Source organism: Pristiophorus japonicus, chromosome 7 (genome assembly GCF_044704955.1).
Source record: "Pristiophorus japonicus isolate sPriJap1 chromosome 7, sPriJap1.hap1, whole genome shotgun sequence".
Lineage (NCBI taxonomy): Eukaryota > Metazoa > Chordata > Chondrichthyes > Pristiophoridae > Pristiophorus > Pristiophorus japonicus.
In genome coordinates, this window is record NC_091983.1 from 204,072,987 (window position 1) to 204,097,352 (window position 24,366).

The 24,366-nt window shown below is 46.6% G+C and overlaps 1 non-coding gene across 1 annotated transcript; it reads right to left on the reverse strand.

The window, feature by feature from the left end:
• Positions 1–8,733: 8,733 nt before the first annotated feature.
• On the reverse strand, positions 8,734–8,817 carry trnastop-uca (transfer RNA opal suppressor (anticodon UCA)). The gene has a single exon. It is a non-coding gene; the product is annotated as a tRNA-Sec (tRNA).
• Between the last annotated feature and the right edge of the window lie 15,549 nt (positions 8,818–24,366).

Sequence of the window (24,366 nt, forward strand, 5' to 3'; positions counted from 1 at the left end):
TACCTGCTGCACCTGCAAACTAACTTTTTGGGATTCATGCACAAGGACCCCCAGGTCCCTCTGCACTGCAGCATGTTGTAATTTCTCCCCATTCAAATTATATTCCCTTTTACTGTTTTTTTTCCTAAGGTGGATGACCTCACACTTTCCGACATTGTATTCCATCTGCCAAACCTTAGCCCATTCGCTTAACCTATCTAAATCTCTTTGCAATCCTTTCCAGATTGAAGGGATTCAAACATGGAGTTCCAGGAAAGAAGGAAACGGATTTAGGAGGCGACAACATGTTCGAAGATGTTGGAGAGGAAAGGGAGGTTGGAAATGGGGTGGTAGCTTGCAGGCATAGTGGGGTCAAGGGTTGTTTTTTTGAGGAGAGGGGTGATGACCACAGATTTGATGGAAAGGGGGACAGTATCCGAGGCAAGGGATCCATTAACAATGTCAGCTGACATGGGAGCCTGAAAAGGAAGTTGTGTGGTCAGCAGTTTAGTGGGAATAGGGTCGAGGGCGCAGAAAGTGGGTCCCATGGACTAGATGAGCATGGAGAGGTCAAGAGGAGAGATCAGAGAGAAACTGGAGAAAGATGCGAGTTCTGGGCTAGGACAGGGAGAACCTGAGAGGAAGTTTGGCCCGGTGGGCTAGGGGAAGGAAGGGAAGAGACAGAGGCAGCTAAACGGATGGTCACTAGCTTTGAGACACAGAAGTCCATGAGCTCCTCACACTTGTTGTTGGAGGTGAGTGTGGTCGAGACAGGAGAGAGGAGTTTAAGAAGATGGTTAGCAGTAGAGAATAGTAGCCGGGAGTTATTTTTGCATTCCAGAATGATCCTGGAATAGTGAGCAGTTTTGGCAGACAAGAGTAGGACGCAATAATGCTTTATGTGGTCCAGCCAGATCTGGCGATGAATGGATAAACCAGTTGTCCGTCACATCCGTTCAAGTCTGCACCCCTTGGACTTGAGGGAGCGAAGATGAGGGCCCTATCAGGGGGAACAGCCAGGGTGAGCGAGAGTAATGGTTTTAACAGGGACCGAGGCTTAAAAGGTGGTGGTGAGGGTGTGGTTGAGCAGATCAGTGGTTGCAGAAATATCATGGTGAATGGCGGGCCAAAGGCTGGACAGTTGGAAGTTCATAAGTGCAGTTGTCAGAGAGTTTGGAGAGAGTTTATTCCAGTGGCAGACGCAGAAGGAAGTATGATTGGGTGGCGGAAAGGGGTTGTGGATGGAGAGCGATACAAGGAAGTGGTCAGAGGTGGCCTTATCTGCAATTGACACGGTAGGAATAGTGAGGTCACAAAAGATAGCAAGGTCAAGAGGATGGCCGTGAATATGGGTTGGGGAGTTCACATGGAGGGAGAGATTAAGGGAGGATAGTAAACTCAGAGGAGAGAGACCATGATGAATTGAGATGGAGGTTGAAATCACCGAGGATGAGAAGTTGCTCGGTGCAGATGCTGAGGGAGGAAAGCAGTGAAGATATCTCGGTGATAAAATTTTTAGGGTACTTGGATGGGCAGTGGAGAACAAGAATTTTAAATGAGAGGTGAGACGGGTGAAATAAGGTGAGATGTTCAAAGGAGGAGAAAGTGTTGGAGGAGTAGGGGGACAGACCAAGGTGTGATTTGGTGATGAGAGCCACACCGTCACCACGGCGGTCTGGGCGGGGCAAGTGGTGGAAGGTATAGCCAGGCGGGGAGGCTTCATTTAAAGGTAAGGTGTCATATTCCCTCAGCCAAGTTTCCGTCAGGGCCATGATGTCGATACAATCATCCACGAAAGGCCCAGGAATGGCAAGGGCCTTGTTCGCAAGAGAATGGACATTCTGCAAGGAGATGCGGAGAGAGTCGATGATGGCTGATCCATTGCCAGCATCCACAGGGTCAGCGCTTGGAGGGATGTGTTGGACGGGGAGGAGATTGGCAAGGTTAGCTCCCCGCGGGCAAGCTGGGCAGCAAAGTTGGTGAGAGAGTAGGATTAGACAGTTTGGGTCGCTACTCAGGAGGAGTAAGTGTAGATTAATTAAGGAAAACCAGCACAGATTGGTGAAAGGCAAATTGCGTTTAAATAACGAGATTGATTATTTTGATGAGCTAATGGAGAGGGTTGATGAATGCAATACAGTTGATGTGGTGTACGGATTTCCAAAAGGCATTTGCTAAAGTGCCACATAATAGGCTTGCCAGAAAAATTGAAGCCCATGGAATGAAAGGGACAATGGCAGCACGGATACAAAATTGGCTAAGCGACAGGAAACAGAGAGTAGTGGTACACGGATTGTTTTTCGGACTGGAGGTGTTCCCCAGGGGTCGGTTCTAGGACCACTGCTTTTCTTGGTATATATTAATGACTGGGACTTGGGTGTACAGGGCACCATTTCAAAATTTGCAGATAACACAAAATTTGTAAGCAAGTTAAAAAATCATACGAGATCCTGGGCTTCATAAATAGAGGCATAAACTACAAAAGCAAGGAAATTATGATGAATTTTTATAAAACACTGGTTCAGCCATAACTGGAGTATTGTGTCCAATTCTGGGCACCGCACTTTGGAAAGACTGTGAAGGGCTTAGAGAGGGTGCAGAAGAGATTTACGAGAATAATTCCAGGGTTGAGGAATAACAGTTATGTGGATAGACTGGAGAAGCTGGGATTGTTCTCTGAGAGCAGAGAAGGTTGATAGGAGATTTGATAGAGCTGTTCAAAATCATGAGGGGCTTAAACAGAGTAGATAGAGAGAAACTGTTCCCATTGGCGGAAGGGTCGAGAACCAGAGGACACAGATTTAAGGTGATTGGCAAAAGATCCAAAGGCGACATGAGCCAAACTTCTCATACAGCGAGTGGTTAGGATCTGGAATGCACTGCCTGAAAGGATGGTGAAGGCAGGCTCAATCGTGGCTTTCAAAATGCCAATCCAATCTTTCCTCTTGGCTAAAATTCTCCAGATATTGCCTGGACTGCAGAATTTTAGCTATGAGGAAAGATTGGATAGGCTGGAGTTGTTTTCATTGGAACAGAGGAGGCTGAGGGGAGATCTAATTAAGGTGTATACAAATATGAGGGGCCTAGATAGAGTGGATAGGAAGGACCTGTTTCCTTTAGCAGAGGGGTCAACAACCAGGGGGCATAGATTTCAAGTAATTGGTAGGAAGTTTACAGGGGATTTAAGGAGAATTTTTTCACCCAGAGGGTGGTGGGGACCTGGAACTCACTGCCTGAAGTAGTGGTAGAGGCAGAAACCTTCACCACATTTAAAAAGTGCTTGGATGTGCACTTGAAGTGCGATAACCTATAAGGCTAAGGACCAAGAGCTGGAAAATGGGATTATCTTTTTGTCGGACACAATGGGCCAATTGGCCTCCTTCTGTGGTGTAAATCTCTTTGATTCCATGAAGGGAATTGGATAAGTACCTGAAGGAAAAATATTTGCTGGGCTTCGGGGGAATGGAACTAGCTGAATTGCTCTTGCAGAGAGCGGCACAGCCTCGACAGCCGAATGGGCTCCTAATGTGCTGTGACCATCCTATGATTCGAGCAACTTTCAAAAGTCAATTGAACATGTATTTGAAAGAGAACTAATTTCCGATGTCCCGGGTCCGTACGAAGTTTCTATGGACCTGGGAAGGCTTCGGAAAAGCCAGGTTTCAATGCGCAATGTGCATGCACTGAAAACCGGCTTTTCCGATCTGTCAAGTTTCTGGCTTGACAGATCTCGCGCATATCGGGAGCGAGGACACTTGCAGGGCAAGATTTCCGATATTTACGAATATCTTGCCCTGCAAATGTTCTTTAAAATCTTGCGTCTGAAAAAGCAGGCGTATAGCCTACTTTTACATAGAAACATAGAAACATAGAAAATTGGTGCAGGAGTAGGCCATTCGGCCCTTCTAGCCTGCATCGCCATTCAATGAGTTCATGGCTGAACATGCAACTTCAGTACCCCATTCCTGCTTTCTCGCCATACCCCTTGATCCCCCGAGTAGTAAGGACTTCATCTAACTCCTTTTTGAATATATTTAGTGAATTGGCCTCAACTACTTTCTGTGGTAGAGAATTCCACAGGTTCACCACTCTCTGGGTGAAGAAGTTTCTCCTCATCTCGGTCCTAAATGGCTTACCCCTTACCCTTAGACTGTGACCCCGGGTTCTGGACTTCCCCAACATTGGGAACATTCTTCCTGCACCTAACCTGTCTAAACCCATCAGAATTTTAAACGTTTCTATGAGGTCCCCTCTCATTCTTCTGAACTCCAGTGACTACAAGCCCAATTGATCCAGTCTTTCTTGATAGGTCAGTCCCTCCATCCCGGGAATCAGTCTGGTGAACCTTCGCTGCACTCCCTCAATAGCAAGAATGTCCTTCCTCAGGTTAGGAGACCAAAACTGTACACAATACTCCAGGTGTGGCCTCACCAAGGCCCTGTACAACTGTAGCAAAACCTCCCTGCCCCTGTACTCAAATCCCCTCGCTATGAAGGCCAACATGCCATTTGCTTTCTTAACCGACTGCTGTACCTGCATGTCAACCTTCAATGACTGATGTACCATGACACCCAGATCTCGGTGCACCTCCCCTTTTCCTAATCTGTCACCATTTAGATAATAGTTTGTCTCTCTGTTTTGACCACCAAAGTGGATAACCTCACATTTATCCACATTATACTTCATCTGCCATGCATTTGCCCACTCACCTAACCTATCCAAGTCGCTCTTCAGCCTCATGGCATCCTCCTCGCAGCTCACACTGCCACCTAACTTAGTATCATCCGCAAATTTGGAGATACTACATTTAATCCCCTCATCTAAATCATTAATGTACAGTGTAAACAGCTGGGGCCCCAGCACAGAACCTTGCGGTACCCCACTAGTCACCGCCTGCCATTCTGAAAAGTACCCATTTACTCCTACTCTTTGCTTCCTGTCTGACAACCAGTTCTCAATCCATGTCAGTACACTACCCCCAATCCCATGTGCTTTAACTTTGCACATTAATCTCTTGTGTGGGACCTTGTCGAAAGCCTTCTGAAAGTCCAAATATACCACATCAACTGGTTCTCCTTTGTCCACTCTCCTGGAAACATCCTCAAAAAATTCCAGAAGATTTGTCAAGCATGATTTTTCTTTCAAAAATCCATGCTGACTTTGACCTATCATGTCACCTCTTTCCAAATGCGCTGCTATGACATCCTTAATAATTGATTCCATCATCTTACCCACTACCGACGTCAGGCTGACCGGTCTATAATTCCCTGTTTTCTCTCTCCCTCCTTTTTTAAAAAGTGGTGTTATATTGGCTACCCTCCACTCGATAGGAACTGATCCAAAGTCAATGGAATGTTGGAAAATGACTGTCAATGCATCCGCTATTTCCAAGGCCACCTCCTTAAGTACTCTGGGATGCAGTCCATCAGGCCCTGGGGATTTATTGGCCTTCAATCCCATCAATTTCCCCAACACAATTTCCCGACTAATAAGGATTTCCCTCAGTTCCTCCACCTTACTAGACCCTCTGACCCCTTTTATATCCGGAAGGTTGTTCGTGTCCTCCTTAGTGAATACCAAACCAAAGTACTTGATCAATTGGTCTGCCATTTCTTTGTTCCCCGTTATGACTTCCCCTGATTCTGACTGCAGGGGACCTACGTTTGTCTTTACTTATCTTTTTCTCTTTACATATCTATAGAAACTTTTGCAATCCGCCTTAATGTTCCCTGCAAGCTTCTTCTCGTACTCCATTTTCCCTGCCCTAATCAAACCCTTTGTCCTCCTCTGCTGAGTTCTAAATTTCTCCCAGTTTCCGGGTTCGCTGCTATTTCTGGCCAATTTGTATGCCACTTCCTTGGCTTTAATACTATCCCTGATTTCCCTTGATAGCCACGGTTGAGCCACCTTCCCTTTTTTATTTTTACGCCAGACAGGAATATACAATTGTTGTAGTTCATCCATGCGGTCTCTAAATGTCTGCCATTGCCCATCCACAGTCAACCCCTTAAGTATCATTCGCCAATCAATCCTAGCCAATTCACGCCTCATACCTTCAAAGTTAGCCTTCTTTAAGTTCTGGACCATGGTCTCTGAATTAGCTGTTTCATTCTCCATCCTAATGCAGAATTCCACCATATTATGGTCACTCTTCCCCAAGGGGCCTCGCACAATGAGATTGCTAATTAATCCTCTCTCATTACACAACACCCAGTCTAAGATGGCCTCCCCCCTAGTTGGTTCCTCTATATTTCCTCTAGAAAACCATCCCTTATGCACTCCAGGAAATCCTCCTCCACCGTATTGCTTCCAGTTTGGTTAGCCCAATCTATGTGCATATTAAAGTCACCCATTATAACTGCTGCACCCTTATTGCATGCACCTTTAATTTCCTGTTTGATGCCCTCCCCAACATCACTACTGCTGTTTGGAGGTCTGGACACAACGCCCACTAACGTTTTTTGCCCTTTGGTGTTCTGCAGCTCTACCCATATAGATTCCACATCATCCAAGCTAATGTCCTTCATAACTATTGCATTAATCTCCTCTTTAACCAGCAATGCTACCCCACCTCCTTTTCCTTTTATTCTATCCTTCCTGAATGTTGAATACCCCTGGATGTTGAGTTCCCAGCCCTGATCATCCTGGAGCCACGTCTCCGTAATCCCAATCACATCATATTTGTTAACATCTATTTGCACAGCTAATTCATCCACCTTATTACGGATACTCCTTGCATTAAGACACAAAGCCTTCAGGCTTGGTTTTTTAACAACCTTTGTCCTTTTAGAATTTTGCTGTACAGTGGCCCTTTTTGTTCTTTGTCTTGGGTTTCTCTGCCCTCCACTTTTCCGCATCTCCTTTCTGTCTTTTGCTTTGGTCTCCTTTTTGTTTCCCTCTATCTCCCTGCATTGGTTCCCATCCCCCTGCCATATTAGTTTAACTCCTCCCCAACAGCACTAGCAAACACTCCCCCTCGGACATTAGTTCCGGTCCTGCCCAGGTGCAGACCGTCCGGTTTGTACTGGTCCCACCTCCCCCAGAACCGGTTCCAATGCCCCAGGAATTTGAATCCCTCCCTGCTGCACCACTGCTCAAGCCACGTATTCATCTGCGCTATCCTGCGATTCCTACTCTGACTATCACGTGGCACTGGTAGTAATCCCAAGATTACTACTTTTGAGGTCCTACTTTTTAATTTAGCTCCTAGCTCCTTAAATTCGTTTCGTCGGACCTCATCCCTTTTTTTAACCTATGTCGTTGGTACCAATGTGCACCACTCCCTTTTCTCCCTCCCTTTTTAGAATGTCCTGCATCCGCTCCGAGACATCCTTGACCCTTGCACCAGGGAGGCAACATACCATCCTGGAGTCTCGGTTGCGGCCACAGAAACGTCTATCTATTCTCCTTACAATCGAATCCCCTATCACTATAGCTCTCCCACTCTTTTTCCTGCCCTTCTGTGCAACAGAGCCAGCCACGGTGCCATGAACTTGGCTGCTGCTGCCCTCCCCTGATGAGTCATCCCCCCCAACAGTACTCAAAGCAGTGTATCTGTTTTGCAGGGGGATGACCACAGGGACCCCTGCACTACCTTCCTTGCACTGCTCTTCCTGCCGGTCTTCCATTCCTTATCTGGCTGTGGACCCTTCATCTGCGGTACGACCAACTCGCTGCACGTGCTATTCACGTCATTCTCAGCATCGTGGATGCTCCAGGGTGAATCCACCCTCAGCTCCAACTCCGCAACGCGGTCCGTCAGGAGCTGGAGGCGGACACACTTCCCGCACACGTAGTCGTCAAGGACACTGGAGTCGTCCCTGAGTTCCCGAATGGTACAGGAGGAGCATAACACGTGACCGAGCTGTCCTGCCATGACTTAACCCTTAGATAGGCAACAACAATGCTAAAGTTTACTCACTGTTATAGAAGAGAAAAAAGAAAAACTACTCACCAATCACCAGCCAATCACTTACCCCCTTGGCTGTGACGTCACCTGTCTGTTTCTTTCTACTTCTTTTTTGCCTTCTCCCTGTAGCTGCACAAGTCACGCCTCTCGCTGCCGCTGGGCCTTTTATAGGCCGCTCCGACACCACGCACTCCCGCCTCTCGGACTGCCGCCGCCTCTCGCTGCCACTGGGCCTTTTATAGGCCTCCGACCCCCGGACTCGCACCTCACCAACTGCTGCCGCCTCTCGCTGCCGCTGGGCCTTTTATAGGCCGCTCCGACACCACGCACTCCCGCCTCTCGGACTTACATGTGCAAGTGTTTAAAAATACACAGAAACATTTTAAAATAAAGTTATAAAAACACATTTTATTTTTAAAAACCCTCCCCACTACGGTAAGTTTATTTTAAGGCTTAATTAAAAAAACTTTTAAAAAGTCGGGAAAATATTTTTTTTATAAGAACTTTAATTTAAATGAATGTTAAATATGTAGTTTATTTTCTACTTTTTATTGTGTTTTTGGTGTTGGGGGGCTTCTCATTCATAGTAATAGGACTTACAGAACTCCTATTCTGACCTGATTGGCTACTGTCTGCTGTCTCCAGCTCCCAGCCTGCGCACATCCCCACGCTGCGATGCGCAGTCACCAAAGACCTCAGGCTCAGAAGTTTGAATGGGCGCAACAACAACAGGTAAGTGTGCATCTTTTTTCCCTATTTCACTCCTTTGCCCACGAGAAGACCTCGATTGGAATTTCAGGCCCAATGTTAGCAGTCCCACTGAATATTGAAGGTGGGAGTCAAGGTGGAAAGGTGGAATTGAACCACTCTGTCACTAGACAACTACAGGTTTGAAGCCTGCACCTCAGACCACTGAGGATCATCCAGGCACTGTTTGTAACTCATTCCATCGAAATATAAACCACCGATATGCTCAACACTTTTATATTGTGGTGATTTGGTTTTTTTCTCTGACTCATTCATTCTGCACATCGTCATAGCATAACAGTTAAAATAGGATTTGATATGAATCTCTGAAGCGATTTGGGATGTATTACTCCATTGAAGGCTCTATAGAAATGCAAGTTGTTGTTGTTATGCCCATTACTAATATCACAAAGCAAGATTTCAACCCACTCATTCACAGTTACAAACAACTGGAAAAAGCTCCACAAACAATCATACAGACCGAGAGCTCTGTCAGGCTCTACATCCTTTCCAAATCTTCCCCTGGTATTAATTACCATGCAAGACAAAGCACTTGATTGGCACCCCATCCACCACCTTCAACATTCACTCCCTCCATCACCAGTGCACCATCACTGCAGTGTGTACCATCTACAAGATGCACTGCAACAACTCGCCAAGGCTTCTTCAACGGCACCTCCCAAACCCGCGACCTCTACCACCGAGAAGGTCAACGGCAGTGGGTGCATGGGAACACTATCATCTCCAAGTTCCCCAGCAAGTCCCACACCATCCTGACTTGCAAATATATCGCCGTTCCTTCATTGTTGCTGGGTCAAAATCCTGGAACTCCTTACCTAACAGCGTTTTGGGAGCATCTTCACCACACCAGGCCAACCAGCACCTTCTCAAGGACAACAAGGGATGGCAATAAATGCCGGCCTTACTAGTGACACCCACATCTCGAGAATATTCTATGGAATTATATAGAATTTACAGCACAGAAACAGGCCATTCAGCCCAACTTCCATGCCAGTGTTTATGCTCCATGTAAGCCTCCTCCCACCCTTCTTTATCAAACACTATCTGGATATCCTTCAAAGCCTTTCTTCTTCATGCTTATCTAGCTGTCCTTAAATGCATCTATGCTACTCGCCTCAACTACTCCATGTGGTAGCGGGTTCCCCGCTCTAATTACTGTCTGAGTGAAGAATTCCTTATTGGATTTATGAATAATGATCTTATATTTATGGCCTTTTACCTTGGACTCCCCCACAAGTGGAAACATCTTCTCTACATCTACCCTGTCAAACCCTTTCACAATCTTGAAGACCTCCATCAGGTCACCCCTCGGCCTTCTCTTGTCTAGAGAAAGGAGCCCCAGCCTGTTCAATCTTTCCTGATAGTTAGTGTTATGTCTCAAATAAAGCAATGTGACTGAGTACTGTAGACTTGAGTAAGTGTGACCTTAGTCTCTTTATACTGACTCCAGAGTGCTGGCACAGCATGGGAGGCCTGCTTATATGCAGTGCTCCCAAGGGATGCTGGGATCCCTTGGGACTCCAACAGATGCGCCCTCTGGTGGTGGTAGAATGCTGATTACAAGGTGTTGCATGCATAACATCACTCCCCCCCCCCCCCCAAGTTAATAGTACACTTATTTACAGGGCTTTCCGCTCCCTAGTCAATCGTCTCGGTACAAACACAGGTGTAGATGAGTTGGTTGGGCCTTCGCTGGGCTGCTGCGCAGCTGGCCTTGTTGGGCTGCTGGGGATGATGAGTTCAGCTTCGTGGTCAACCGTGATGTCGGTTGCCACTTGTGTGTGTGTGTCGGAGGGTCGAGGTTGGTGGTGTCCTCTTCAGGTTGCTCGTGGCTGTCTGTGAATCGCAGTTTGGTTTGGTCCAAATGCTTTCTGCAAGTTAGTCCATTTGCAAGTTTGACCTCAAACACCCTACTCCCTTCTTTGGCTACAACAGTGCTGGCAATCCATTTGGGACCATGTCCATAGTTGAGTACAAATACAGGGTCATTGACTTCAATATTGCGTGACAAATTTGCGCGATCATGGTACATGCTTTGTTGATGCCGCCTGCCCTCGACATGATCATGGAGATCAGGGTGGACTAGAGAGAGCCTTGTTTTGAGTGCGCTTTTCATGAGCAGTTCAGCAGGGGGAACGCTGGTGAGCGAGTGGGGTCTTATGCGGTAGCTGAGCAGGACTCGGGCAGCCGGGTCTGCAGGGAGCCTTCCGACACACGTTTCAAGCTTTGCTTGATGGTTTGGAATGCCCATTCTGCCTGGCCTTTGGATGCGGGCTTGAACGGGGCAGATGTGATGCGCTTGAACCTATTGCTGGTCATGAATTCCTTGAATTCAGCGCTGGTGAAGCACGGCCCATTTTCGCTGACAAGGACATCAGGCAGGCCGTGCGTGGCAAACATGGCTCATATGCTTTCGATGGTGTCAGTGGTCGTGCTTACAGACATTATTACACACTCAATCCATTTTGAATAAGCATCCACAACAACGAAAAACATTTTGCCTAGAAACAGGCCAGCGAAGTTAACTTGGATCCTAGACCACGGTTTGGAGGGCCGTGACTACAAACTTAGCGGTGCCTCCCTGGGTGCATTGCTCAGTTGAGAGCATGTGATGTATTGGTGCAGGCAAGACTCCAAATCTGAGTCGATGCCGGGCCACCACACATGGGATCTAGCTATAGCTTTCATCATTACTATGCCTCGGTGGGTGCTGTGTAGGTCGCGTATGAACGTTTCCCTGCCTTTCTTAGGCAAAACCACGCGATTAACCCACAAAAGACAGTCCGCCTGTATGGACATTTCATCTTTGCACCGCTGAAACGGCTTGACCTCTTCGTGCCTCTCCGCTGGGATGCTGGACCAGCTCCCATGGAGGACACTGTTTTTTACAAGGGACAGTCAAGGATCCTGGCTGTAACGGGTGACTTTTCATTTTCAAATGCATAGAAACATAGAAACATAGAAAATAGATGCAGGAGTAGGCCATTCGGCCCTTCAAGCCTGCACCACCATTCAATAAGATCATGGCTGATCATTCACCTCAGTACCCCTTTCCTGCTTTCTCTCCATACCCTTTGATCCCTTTAGCCATAAGGGCCATATCTAATTCCCTTTTGAATATATCCAATGAACTGACATCAACAACTCTCTGCGGTAGGGAATTCCACAGGTTAACAACTCCCTGAGTGAAGAAGTTTCTCCTCATCTCAGTCCTAAATGGCTTACCCCTTATCCTTAGACTATGTCCCCTGATTCTGGACTTCCCCAACATCGAGAACATTCTTCCTGCATCTAACCTGTCCAGTCCCGTCAGAATTTTATATGTTTCTATGAGATCCCCTCTCATCCTTCTAAACTCCAGTGAATACAGGCCCAGTCGATCCAGTCTCGCCTCATATGTCAGTCCTGCCATCCCGGGAATCAGTCTGGTGAACCTTCGCTGCACTCCCTCAATAGCAAGAACGCCCTTCCTCAGATTAGGAGACCAAACTGAACACAATATTCCAGATGAGGCCTCACTAAGGCCCTGTACAACTGCAGTAAGACCTCCCTGCTCCTATACTCAAATCCCCTAGCTATGAAGGCCAACAGACCATTTGCCTTCTTTACCGCCTGCTGTACCTGCGAGCCCACTTTCAATGACTGATGTACCATGATACCGAGGTCTCGTTGCACCTCCCCTTTTCCTAATCTGCTGCCATTCAGATAATATTCTGCCTTCGCGTTTTTGCCACCAAAGTGGATAACCTCACATTTATCCCCATTATACTGCATCTGCCACGCACTTGCCCACTCACCTAACCTGTCCAAGTCACCCTACAGCCTCTTAGCGTCCTCCTCACAGCTCACACCACCACCCAGTTTAGTGTCAAATGCAAACTTGGAGATATTACACTCAATTCCCTCATTCAAATCATTAATGTATATTGTAAATAGCTGTGGTCCCAGCACTGAGCCCTGCAGCACCCCACTAGTCACTGCCTGCCATTCTGAAAAGGACCCGTTTATCCCGACTCTCTGCTTCCTGTCTGCAAACCAGTTCTCTATCCACATCAGTACATTACTCCCAATACCATGTGCTTTAATTTTGCACACCAATCTCTTGTGTGGGACCTTGTCAAAAGCCTTCTGAAAGTCCAAATACACCACATCCACTGGTTGTCCCTTGTCCACTCTACCAGTTACATCCTCAAAAAATTCTAGAAGATTTGTCAAGCAGGATTTCCTTTTCATAAATCCATGCTGACTTGGACCGATCCCCACTGCTTTCCAAATGTGTTGCTATTTCATCTTTAATAATTGATTCCAACATTTTCCCCACTACTGATGTCAGGCTAACCGGTCTATAATTACCCATTTTCTCTCTCCCTCCTTTCTTAAAATGTGGTGTCACATTAGCTACCCTCCAGTCCATAGGAACTGCTCCAGATTTGATAGACTGTTGGAAGATGATCACCAATGTATCTACTAGTTCTAGGACTACTTCCTTAAGTACTCTGCGATGCAGACTATCAGGCCCTGGGGATTTATCGGCCTTCAATCCCATCAATTTCCCCAACATAATTTCCCGCCTAATAAGAATTTCCTTCAGTTCCTCCTTCTCGCTGGACCCTCGGTCCCCTGGTATTTCCGGAAGGTTATTTGTGTCTTCCTTTGTGAAGACAGAACCAAAGTATTTGTTTAACTGGTCTGCCATTTCTTTGTTCCCCATTATAAATCACCAAGAGCAAGTCCTCTGGCTGTGCCATTTCTACCCCAGTGGTGGGCAATGGTAGGCGACTGAGAGCATCAGCGCAGTTCTCTGTGCCTGGTCTGTGGCGAATTACATAGTTATATGCAGACAGCGTGAGCGCCCATCTTTGGATGCGAGCAGAGGCATTGATATTAATACCTTTGCTCTCTGAGAATAGCGATATGAGCGGCTTATGGTCAGTTTCGAACTCGAACTTAAGCTCAAACAGATAGTGGTGCATTTTTTTCACCCCGTAAACGCATGCCAGAGCTTCTTTTTCAATCATGCTGTAGGCCCTTTCGGCCTTGGACAAACTCCTGGACGCATAAGCGACCGGTTGCAATGTTCCCGATTTGTTTACTTGTTGTAACATACACCCGACCCCGTACGAAGACGCATCGCAAGCTAGCACTAAACGATTACATGGGCCATACAGAACAAGCAGTTTGTTGGAACATAACAGATTTCTGGCTTTCTCAAAAGCAGTCTCTTGTGATTTCCCCCATACCCAGTCATCTCCCTTCCATAGCAACATATGTAGAGGTTCTAGCAAGGTGCTTAACCCGGGTAGGAAATTACCAAAATAATTGAGGAGTCCCAGGAATGACCGCAGCTCCATCACATTCTGTGGTCTCGGTACATTCTTGATGGCCACTTGGCGTCGGTGGGTCTGATGCCGTCTGCTGCGATTCTTCTCCATAAGAACTCGACCTCTGGTGCCAGGAAAACACACTTCGAGCGTTTCAACCTGAGTCCCACATGTTCGGCGACATAGCTCGCCACTTCCTGGCCTTCAGACCGTTGACATGTATAAAATTGATACCTTGCCATCAGAACGCTCTCCTTTGGATTTAGGTGCTCCCGGACCAACGTACACAGTTCTTCATACGATTTGGTTATTGGTTTCACCGGAGCAAGAAGATTCTTCATGAGGCCATAGGTTGTTGCCCCGCAGACGGTGAGGAGGATCGCCCTTCGTTTGGCAGCGTTCTCATTCCCTTCCAGCTCATTGGCCACGAAGTATTGGTTGAGTCGCTCCACGAAGGCTTCCCAATCGTCACCTTCTCAGAGAGTTTCTCGAGGATACCAACAGTTCTCTGCATTTTTGCGTGATGGTTCGTTATCCATTACTCGTCGCTAGTTTTTATGTCTCAAATAAAGCAATGTGACTGAGTACTGTAGACTTGAGTAAGTGTGACCTTAGTCTCTTTATTCTGACTCCAGAGTGCTCGCACAACATGGGAGGCCTGCTTATATGCAGTGCTCCCAAGGGATGCAGGGATCCCTTGGGACTCCAACAGATAAGCCCTCTGGTGGCAGTAGAATGCTGGTTACCAGGTGTTGCATACATAACAGTTAGAACCTCTTAGTTCTGGTATCAGCCATGAGATCGGCCATGATCTAACTGAATGGCGGGACAGGCTCAAGGGGCTACTCCTGTTCCTATGTTGTTCAATCTTTTTTCACACTTTCTCCAGTTCAGCAAACAAAAGCATCACCATTCTCTGTTTCAACGTATGGGTAGGGCTGTGTCAGATGGTTCTTCTTTTCCCACAGATTAGTAGACCTATGCAACAAGTTACTGGTTTGCGTGGTGAGTGCAGGCTCTCTGCATGCCTTCAAGTGATTGTTTCTCTGATTGGGAAGAAGATCACGTCTTATAAAAGTTAGGGGAGCAAACCAGGTGCTATAAGCATGGTCCGTGTGGTCTCCTTGGACTAGTTTCGATTGCCTAACGGAGTCAAAGAGGAATTTTGCAGATTTCTTTCCTGATTGGCCTTGGGATTTGTTTTGCCTCTCCCAGGAGGTTACCTGTCAGAAGCTAGGCAGGTGGGTGTGCGATGCTGGTGGAAGACTCACTGAATACTATACCTACACACGAGGCATTAAACAGTCAAGCCAGTCCCAGACTCACTAAACTTCAAACCCCGACTCAGTGGGTGCTTGTGCCGACTCGCGATGGTCCCAGCATTGTGGTTCTGTGGGGCAGGCTTGATGGACCAGCTGGTCTTTCCCTGCCCGTCGAGTTCATATGTTTGTAACAAAAGTATTCCAAACAAAATCAATACGAACTAACAAAAGAAAAAGAAAATTACGTGAAAGTTAATCATAATTCTTGATAACTTGCCTTTCACAACCACTGGATGTTCCAAAGCACTTTGTAGTCAATGAAGTACTATTTGGAGTATACTCACTGCTGTAATGTAGGAAACGCAGCAGCCAATTTGCACACAGCAAGCTCCCACAAAACAGCATCATCATCACCATAGGCAGTCCCTCAGAATCGAGGAAGACTTGCTTCCACTCTTAAAATGAGTTCTTAGGTGGCTGAACAGTCCAATATGAAAACCACAGTCTCTGTCACAGGTGGGACAGATAGGCATTGAGGGAAGGAGTGGGTGGGACAGGTTTGCCACTCGCTCTTTCCGCTGCCTGCGCTTGGTTTCTGCATGCTCTCGCCGATGAGACTCGAGGTGTTCGGCGCCATCCCGGATGCACTTCCTCCACTTAGGGCGGTCTTGGGCCCGGGACTCCCAAATGTCAGTGGGGATATTGCACTTTATCAGGGAGGCTTTGAAGGTGTCCTTGTAACGTTTCCGCTGCCCACCTTTGGCTCTTTTTCTGTGAAGGAGTTCCGAGTAGAGCGCTTGCTTTGGGAGTCTCGTATCTGCTAAGCAAACTATGTGGCCCTCAAAGCCTCCCTGATAAAGTGCGAAATCCCCACTGACACCTGGGAGTCCTTGGCCATAGACTGCCCTAAGTGGAGAAAGTGCATTCGAGAGGGCGCCTAGCTCCTCGAGTATTGTCGCCGAGAGCATGCAGAAATCAAGCGCAGGTAGTGGAAAGAGCGTGCGGCAAACCAGTTCCACCCACCCCTTCCCTCAACGACTATCTGTCCGACCTGTGACAGAGACTTTGGCTCTCGTATTGGACTGTACAGCCACCTAAGAACTCATGCTAAGAGTGGAAGCAAGTCTTCCTTGATTCTGAGGGACTGCCTATGATGATGATGATGTGGCCTGCCCAGCAGAGCTGATCAAGTGTGGTCAGTGCTTCAGTGCTGGGGATATGGCCAGATAATCTTTTTTTTTAGTGATTGAGGGATAAATATTGTCCAGGTCTCCATTGCCCTTCTTCAAAATATGCCATAGGATCTTTTACATCCATTTGAGAGGGCAGACGGGGCCTGGGTTTATTGTCTCATCCAAATGAGACATTAAACCCAGGCCCTCGGAGTGCCAGCCTAGATTTTTGTGCTCAAGTCGTTAGGTCTCTGTGGTCAGACTCCAATCCTAACTTATTTTCTATAATTCTCACAGCTGACAACTATTGCTCCTCCCCTCCAACTCAAACTGTCCAAGTTTTATACTGTGAGCTTCACAATTAGTTGTCAACTTACTAAAAGGCCACTAGGTGGCTCTCTTGCACAGGGGAAGGTGGCACAAGGCACAGTTACACATCCAAACCTACAGGTGGCAGAACACCTCAGCTTATCACGTTACTCTGAGTTCGGGCAAGTGTTGAAATCAGTTCAGGCATTAGTGTTCAAAATGCAGCTTCTCTACAATAAATCCCAGTCTGCATTAAGCTAAAATCCCCTCAGCCAAATACTTATAGACTAAACAGAAACCCAAACTTGCTGAGCTACCAAAACGACAGTCTCACCAAAGTCACCAAACCCGCACCAAAACCTAAACCAAATTCACTAAACCACCAGACTCACTAAACCAGCAAACCAGTCTCACTAAACCTGAATTTAGTCTCACTTTTGAAAGGATCGGCAGAAAGGAAAAGGAGGTGGGGTAGCTCTGTTAATAAAGGATGAGATCAGTGCAGTAGTGAGAAATGATATCGGCTCAGAAGATCAAGATGCTAGTGCTGTTGGGGAGGAGTTAAACTAATATGGCAGGGGGATGGGAACCAATGCAAGGAGACAGAGAGAGACAAAAAGGAGGCAAAAGCAAAAGACAGAAAGGAGATGAGGAAAAGTGGAGGGCAGAGAAACCCAAGGCAAAGAACAAAAAGGGCCACTATACAGCAAAATTCTAAAAGGACAAAGGGTGGTAAAAAAACAAGCCTGAAGGCTTTGTGTCTTAATGCAAGGAGTATCCGCAATGAGGTGGCTGAATTAACTGTGCAAATAGATGTTAACAAATATGATGTGATTGGGATTACGGAGACGTGGCTCCAGGATGATCAGGGCTGGGAACTCAACATCCAGGGGTATTCAACATTCAGGAAGGATAGAATAAAAGGAAAAGGAGGTGGGGTAGCATTGCTGGTTAAAGAGGAGATTAATGCAATAGTTAGGAAAGACATTAGCTTGGATGATGTGGAATCTATATGGGTAGAGCAGCAGAACACCAAAGGGCAAAAAACGTTAGTGGGAGTTGTGTACAGACCTCCAAACAGTAGTAGTGATGTTGGGGAGGGCATCAAACAGGAAATTAGGTGTGCATGCAATAAAGGTGCAGCAGTTATAATGGGTGACTTTAATATGCACATAGATTGGGCTAGCCAAAGTGGAAGCAATACGGTGGAGGAGGATTTCCTGGAGTGCATAAGGGATGGTTTTCTAGACCAATATGTCGAGGAACCAACTAGGGGGGAGGCCATCTTAGACTGGGTGTTGTGTAATGAGAGAGGATTAATTAGCAATCTCATTGTGCGAGGCCCCTTGGGGAAGAGTGACCATAATATGGTGGAATTCTGCATTAGGATGGAGAATGAAACAGTTAATTCAGAGACCATGGTCCAGAACTTAAAGAAGGGTAACTTTGAAGGTATGAGGCGTGAATTGGCTAGGATAGATTGGCGAATGATACTTAAGGGGTTGACTGTGGATGGGCAATGGCAGACATTTAGAGACCGCATGGATGAACTACAATAATTGTGCATTCCTGTCTGGCTTAAAATAAAAAAGGGAAGGTGGCTCAACCGTGGCTATCTAGAGAAATCAGAGATCGTATTAAAGCCAAGGAAGTGGCATACAAATTGGCCAGAAATAGCAGCGAACCCGGGGACTGGGAGAAATTTAGAACTCAGCAGAGGAGGACAAAGGGTTTGATTAGGGCAGGGAAAATGGAGTACGAGAAGAAGCTTGCAGGGAACATTAAGGCAGATTGCAAAAGTTTCTATAGGTATGTAAAGAGAAAAAGGTTAGTAAAGACAAACGTAGGTCCCCTGCAGTCAGAATCAGGGGAAGTCATAACGGGGAACAAAGAAATGGCGGACCAATTGAACAAGTACTTTGGTTCGGTATTCACAAAGGAGGACACAAACAACCTTCCGGATATAAAAGGGGTCAGAGGGTCTAGTAAGGAGGAGGAACTGAGGGAAATCTTTATTAGTCGGGAAATTGTGTTGGGGAAATTGATGGGATTGAAGGCCGATAAATCCCCAGGGCCTGATGGACTGCAACCCAGAGTACTTAAGGAGGTGGCCTTGGAAATAGCGGATGCATTGACAGTCATTTTCCAACATTCCATTGACTCTGGATCAGTTCCTATCGAGTGGAGGGTAGCCAATGTAACCCCACTTTTTAAAAAAGGAGGGAGAGAGAAAACAGGGAATTATAGACCGGTCAGCCTGACCTCAGTAGTGGGTAAAATGATGGAATCAATTATTAAGGATGTCATAGCAGCGCATTTGGAAAATGGTGACATGATAGGTCCAAGTCAGCATGGATTTGTGAAAGGGAAATCATGCTTGACAAATCTTCTGGAATTTTTTGAGGATGTTTCCAGTAAAGTGGACAAGGAAGAACCAGTTGATGTGGTATATTTGGACTTTCAGAAGGCTTTCGACAAGGTCCCACACAAGAGATTAATGTGCAAAGTTAAAGCACATGGGATTGGGGGTAGTGTGCTGACGTGGATTGAGAACTGGTTGGCAGACAGGAAGCAAAGAGTAGGAGTAAATGGGTACTTTTCAGAATGGCAGGCAGTGACTAGTGGGGTACCGCAAGGTTCGGTGCTGGGGCCCCAGCTGTTTACATTGTACATTAATGATTTAGACGAGGGGATTAAATGTAGTATCTCCAAATTTGCAGATGACACTAAGTTGGGTGGCAGTGTGAGCTGCAAGGAGGATGCTATGAGGCTGCAGAGTGACTTGGATAGGTTAGGTGAGTGAGCAAATGCATGGCAAATGAAGTATAATGTGGATAAATGTGAGGTTATCCACTTTGGTGGTAAAAACAGAGAGACAGACTATTATCTGAATGGTGACAGATTAGGAAAAGGGGAGGTGCAACGAGACCTGGGTGTCATGGTACATCAGTCATTGAAGGTTGGCATGCAGGTACAGCAGGTGGTTAAGAAAGCAAATGGCATGTTGGCCTTCATAGCGAAGGGATTTGAGTACAGGGGCAGGGAGGTGTTGCTACAGTTGTACAGGGCCTTGGTGAGGCCACACCTGGAGTATTGTGTACAGTTTTGGTCTCCTAACCTGAGGAAGGACATTCTTGCTATTGAGGGAGTGCAGCGAAGATTTACCAGACTGATTCCCAGGATGGTGGGACTGACCTATCAAGAAAGACTGGATCAACTGGGCTTGTATTCACTGGAGTTCAGAAGAATGAGAGGGGACCTCATAGAAACGTTTAAAATTCTGACGGGTTTGGACAGGTTAGATGCAGGAAGAATGTTCCCAATGTTGGGGAAGTCCAGAACCAGGGGTCACAGTCTAAGGATAAGGGGTAAGCCATTTAGGACCGAGATGAGGAGAAACTTCTTCACCCAGAGAGTGGTGAACCTGTGGAATTCTCTACCACAGAAAGTAGTTGAGGCCAATTCACTAAATATATTCAAAAGGGAGTTAGATGAAGTCCTTACTACTCGGGGGATCAAGGGATATGGCGAGAAAGCAGGAAGGGGGTACTGAAGTTTCATGTTCAGCCATGAACTCATTGAATGGCGGTGCAGGCTAGAAGGGCTGAATGGCCTACTCCTGCACCTATTTTCTATGTTTCTAATCAGTTTGGGTGGAGATAAGAAATAATAAGGGAAATAAGTCACTGGTGGGCGTAGTCTATAGGCCCCCTAACTGTATCTACACTGTAGGACAGAGTATAAATCAAGAAATAATGGAGGCTTGTAAGAAAGGTACGACAATAATCATGGTGATTTTAATCAAAAAGGCGCTATAGAAATGCAAAATTCTTTCCTCTATAGGCTCAGTATAGGAAGCTCCCTCAACCCTCAAGTTAACAGCCAACCTCAGAAGAGCATTCCCTAGTGTACTCGTGTGGCATTTCCATTTCCTGCAACAGCCGGTCCTTGCGCTCTCTCTAGCGGCATGGCCCTGTTACATCATAGAAACATAGAAAATAGGTGCAGGAGTAGGCCATTCGGCCCTTCTAGCCTGCACCGCCATTCAATGAATTCATGGCTGAACATGCAACTTCAGTACCCCATTCCTGCTTTCTCACCATACCCCTTGATTCCCCTAGTAGTAAGGACTTCATCTAACTCCTTTTTGAATATATTTAGTGAATTGGCCTCAACAACTTTCTGTGGTAGAGAATTCCACAGGTTCACCACTCTCTGGGTGAAGAAATTCCTCCTCATCTCGGTCCTAAATGGCTTCCCCCTTATCCTTAGACTGTGTCCCCTGGTTCTGGACTTCCCCAACATTGGGAACATTCTTCCTGCATCTAACCTGTCTAACCCCGTCAGAATTTTAAACGTTTCTATGAGGTCCCCTCTCATTCTTCTGAACTCCAGTGAATACAAGCCCAGTTGATCCAGTCTTTCTTGATAGGTCAGTCCCGCCATCCCGGGAATCAGTCTGGTGAACCTTCGCTGCACTCCCTCAATAGCAAGAATGTCCTTCCTCAGGTTAGGAGACCAAAACTGTACACAATACTCCAGGTGTGGCCTCACCAAGGCCCTGTACAATTGTAGCAACACCTCCCTGCCCTTGTACTCAAATCCCCTCGATATGAAGGCCAACATGCCATTTGCTTTCTTAACCGCCTGCTGTATCTGCATCGATTTGACATGGGAACCGTGTCAGATCAGACTCGGGCACGATAACATGCCAGTGTCTCACGAGATATAAATGTGGGTGAGCCGGTGGTGGGGGAAAGGGCAACTTGTGGCAAAAAGCTGAGTCCTACAGGGCAGGAGGGTCCCAGGCTCGATCACCAGTCTGTGCTGACAGAGAGCATTTTAGGCAGGGGGCAGAGGGGAAGTCCGTCTCTGTGGACTTCTAGTGAGAGCGGTTGTTGGGACATTGTCATATATCATTATCCTTAATGCAAGTTTGATAACTAAGAAATACTGTCAAATCACATGCATGAGAATGGTACCGATAGTGAACCCACGGGCAACAGTCTCATTGGGTGTAATAAGCGTGTTGCCTTGACTGCTCACCTAAGCAAGTCCCTGAGGGGCTCCAGTATGTTGTGCCTTTTATAGGGCTAATTACGTCCTCCGAAGGGTGATGCTATTATGTCAACGCATCCAACCTGCATCTAGTTAATACATAAGTACGTTTTTTTTCATTCGTTTTTGGGATGTGGGTGTCGCTGGCAAGACCAGCATTTATTGCCCATCCCTAATTACCCTTGAGAAGATGGTGGTGAGCCGCCTTCTTGAACCACAGCAGTCCGTGTACTGAAGGCACAGTGGTGTTAGGGAGGGAGTTCCAGGATTTTGATCCAGTGACAATGAAGGAATGGCAAAATATTTTCAAGTCAGGATGGTGTGTGACTTGGAGGGGAACTTGCAGGTGATGGCGTTCCCCAGTGCCTGCTGCCAATGTCCTTCTAGGGGATAGAGATCGTGGGTTTGGGGGGTGCTGCCAAAAGAAGCCTTGGCGAGTTGCTGCAGTGCATCTTGTAGATGGTACACACTGCAGCCATGGTGCGCCGGTGGTGGAGGGAGTGAATGTTTAAGGTGGTGGATGGGGTGCCAATCAAGCGGGCTGCTTTGTCCTGGATGGTGTCGAGTTTCTTGAGTGTTGTTGGAGCTGCACTCATCCAGGCAAGTGGAAAGTATTCCATCACACTCCAGACTTGTGCCTTGTAAATAGTGGAAAGGCTTTGTGGAGTTAGGAGGTGAGTCACTTGCCACAGAATACCCAGCCTCTGACCTGCTCTTGTAGCCACAGTATTTATGTTAACCTATTGCGTCACCTCGTCAAGGGGCGTTCTTTACGTATCTTCTTGCAATGTGTCTATGCAGTACCGTCTATCTTTTGTTCATTGTTCCTTTTACATGTCGTCATGGCCTTCACTTCCTTATCTCCTTTTAGTACATCCCTCTTCCATCTTTATATTCCTACACTGTCTTCTGACTAACTGGCCTTACACCAGTACATTACTCATCAGTTTCCACAAACTGTTAGTGAGTAATGATTGTTATAACACCCTGACCTCGACTTGTCTGTGACCTCCTGAAACTACGTGGAGTGCAGAATTAGTTCAATGTGTGTGTGCGTGTGTGTTTTATATTAGGAAATGCTTATTCGGGCCTTTTCTACCTGGCGTTGCTCATCTTAAAGCAGTAACAGACTGGGCTGCAATAGGTTCCAATGTCTAGTGTCAAACATGAGGGTGGTGTATCACTGGGCACCAGAGGCTCACAGATCAGTATCCCAGCAAAGAGTTAGTCCTTCAAGTGAGGAGCAGAGGGGAGGGGAGGAAATTAGAGGAGAGTTGGGGAAATAAATATAAATGGACATGCTCTCAGTTACTGAGTGTGATCACACAGAACGTAGAGAGTTAAATGCAGTGACGATGGGCACCAGGAATAGAATAAGCAGGAAAGCAAAACACACTTAAGTGCCAATTAAAGGGTGGAAGTGGTTTCCAGAACACTGACATTAATTGCTGAGCTTCACATCTCCATGTAATGGCTTGGATTTTACACGTCATGTACCCAACTTGGCAGATAACCGTCACATCAACCCGATGGCTGTTTCCCAGGCAACGCTGTGCTTCGGAGAGAGGGGAAGCTGCGTATGTAGCAGTTTTACCTCAGAGCTGAAATTAGAGCATTAGGCCAGGAATAAGTCAGCCTCCCAAAATAGCCTGAGAAAATAGTACATTTCTCCTCAGTCCCTCCTACCAGGGAGCTGCTAAGTGATATGTATGTGTGTCTGTATATGTGTTTGTATATATCTGTGTGCGTATGTGCATATGTAGGTGTGTGTATGTGGGTGTGTGCACGTATGTATATGTATGTGAGTGGTACATATCTGTGTATGTATATGTGTGTGCGTATGTGTTCGTACGTGTGTGTATGTGTATGTATGTATGTATATTTGTGTTTACGCATGTGTGTGTCTAGGTGTGTGTTGTTTGTGTATGTAGGTGTGTTTGCGTGTGTGAGTGTGTGTATGTACGTATGTGCATGTATGTGTATGTACATAAAAACATAGAAACATAGAAAATAGGTGCAGGAGTAGGCCATTCGGCCCTTCTAGCCTGCACCGCCATTCAATGAGTTCATGGCTGAACATTCAACTTCAGTACCCCATTCCTGCTTTCTCGCCATACCCCTTGATCCCCCTAGTAGTAAGGACCTCATCTAACTCCTTTTTGAATATATTTAGTGAATTGGCCTCAACAACTTTCTGTGGTAGAGAATTCCACAGGTTCACCACTCTCTGGGTGAAGAAGTTCCTCCGCATCTCGGTCCTAAATGGCTTACCCCTTATCCTTAGACTGTGACCTCTGGTTCTGGACTTCCCCAACATTGGGAACATTCTTCCTGCATCTAACCTGTCTAACCCCGTCAGAATTTTATATGTTTCTATGAGGTCCCCTCTCATTCTTCTGAACTCCAGTGAATACAAGCCCAGTTGATCCAGTCTTTCTTGATAGGTCAGTCCCGCCATCCCGGGAATCAGTCTGGTGAACCTTCGCTGAACTCCCTCAATAGCAAGAATGTCCTTCCTCAGGTTAGGAGACCAAAACTGTACACAATACTCCAGGTGTGGCCTCACCAATGCCCTGTACAACTGTAGC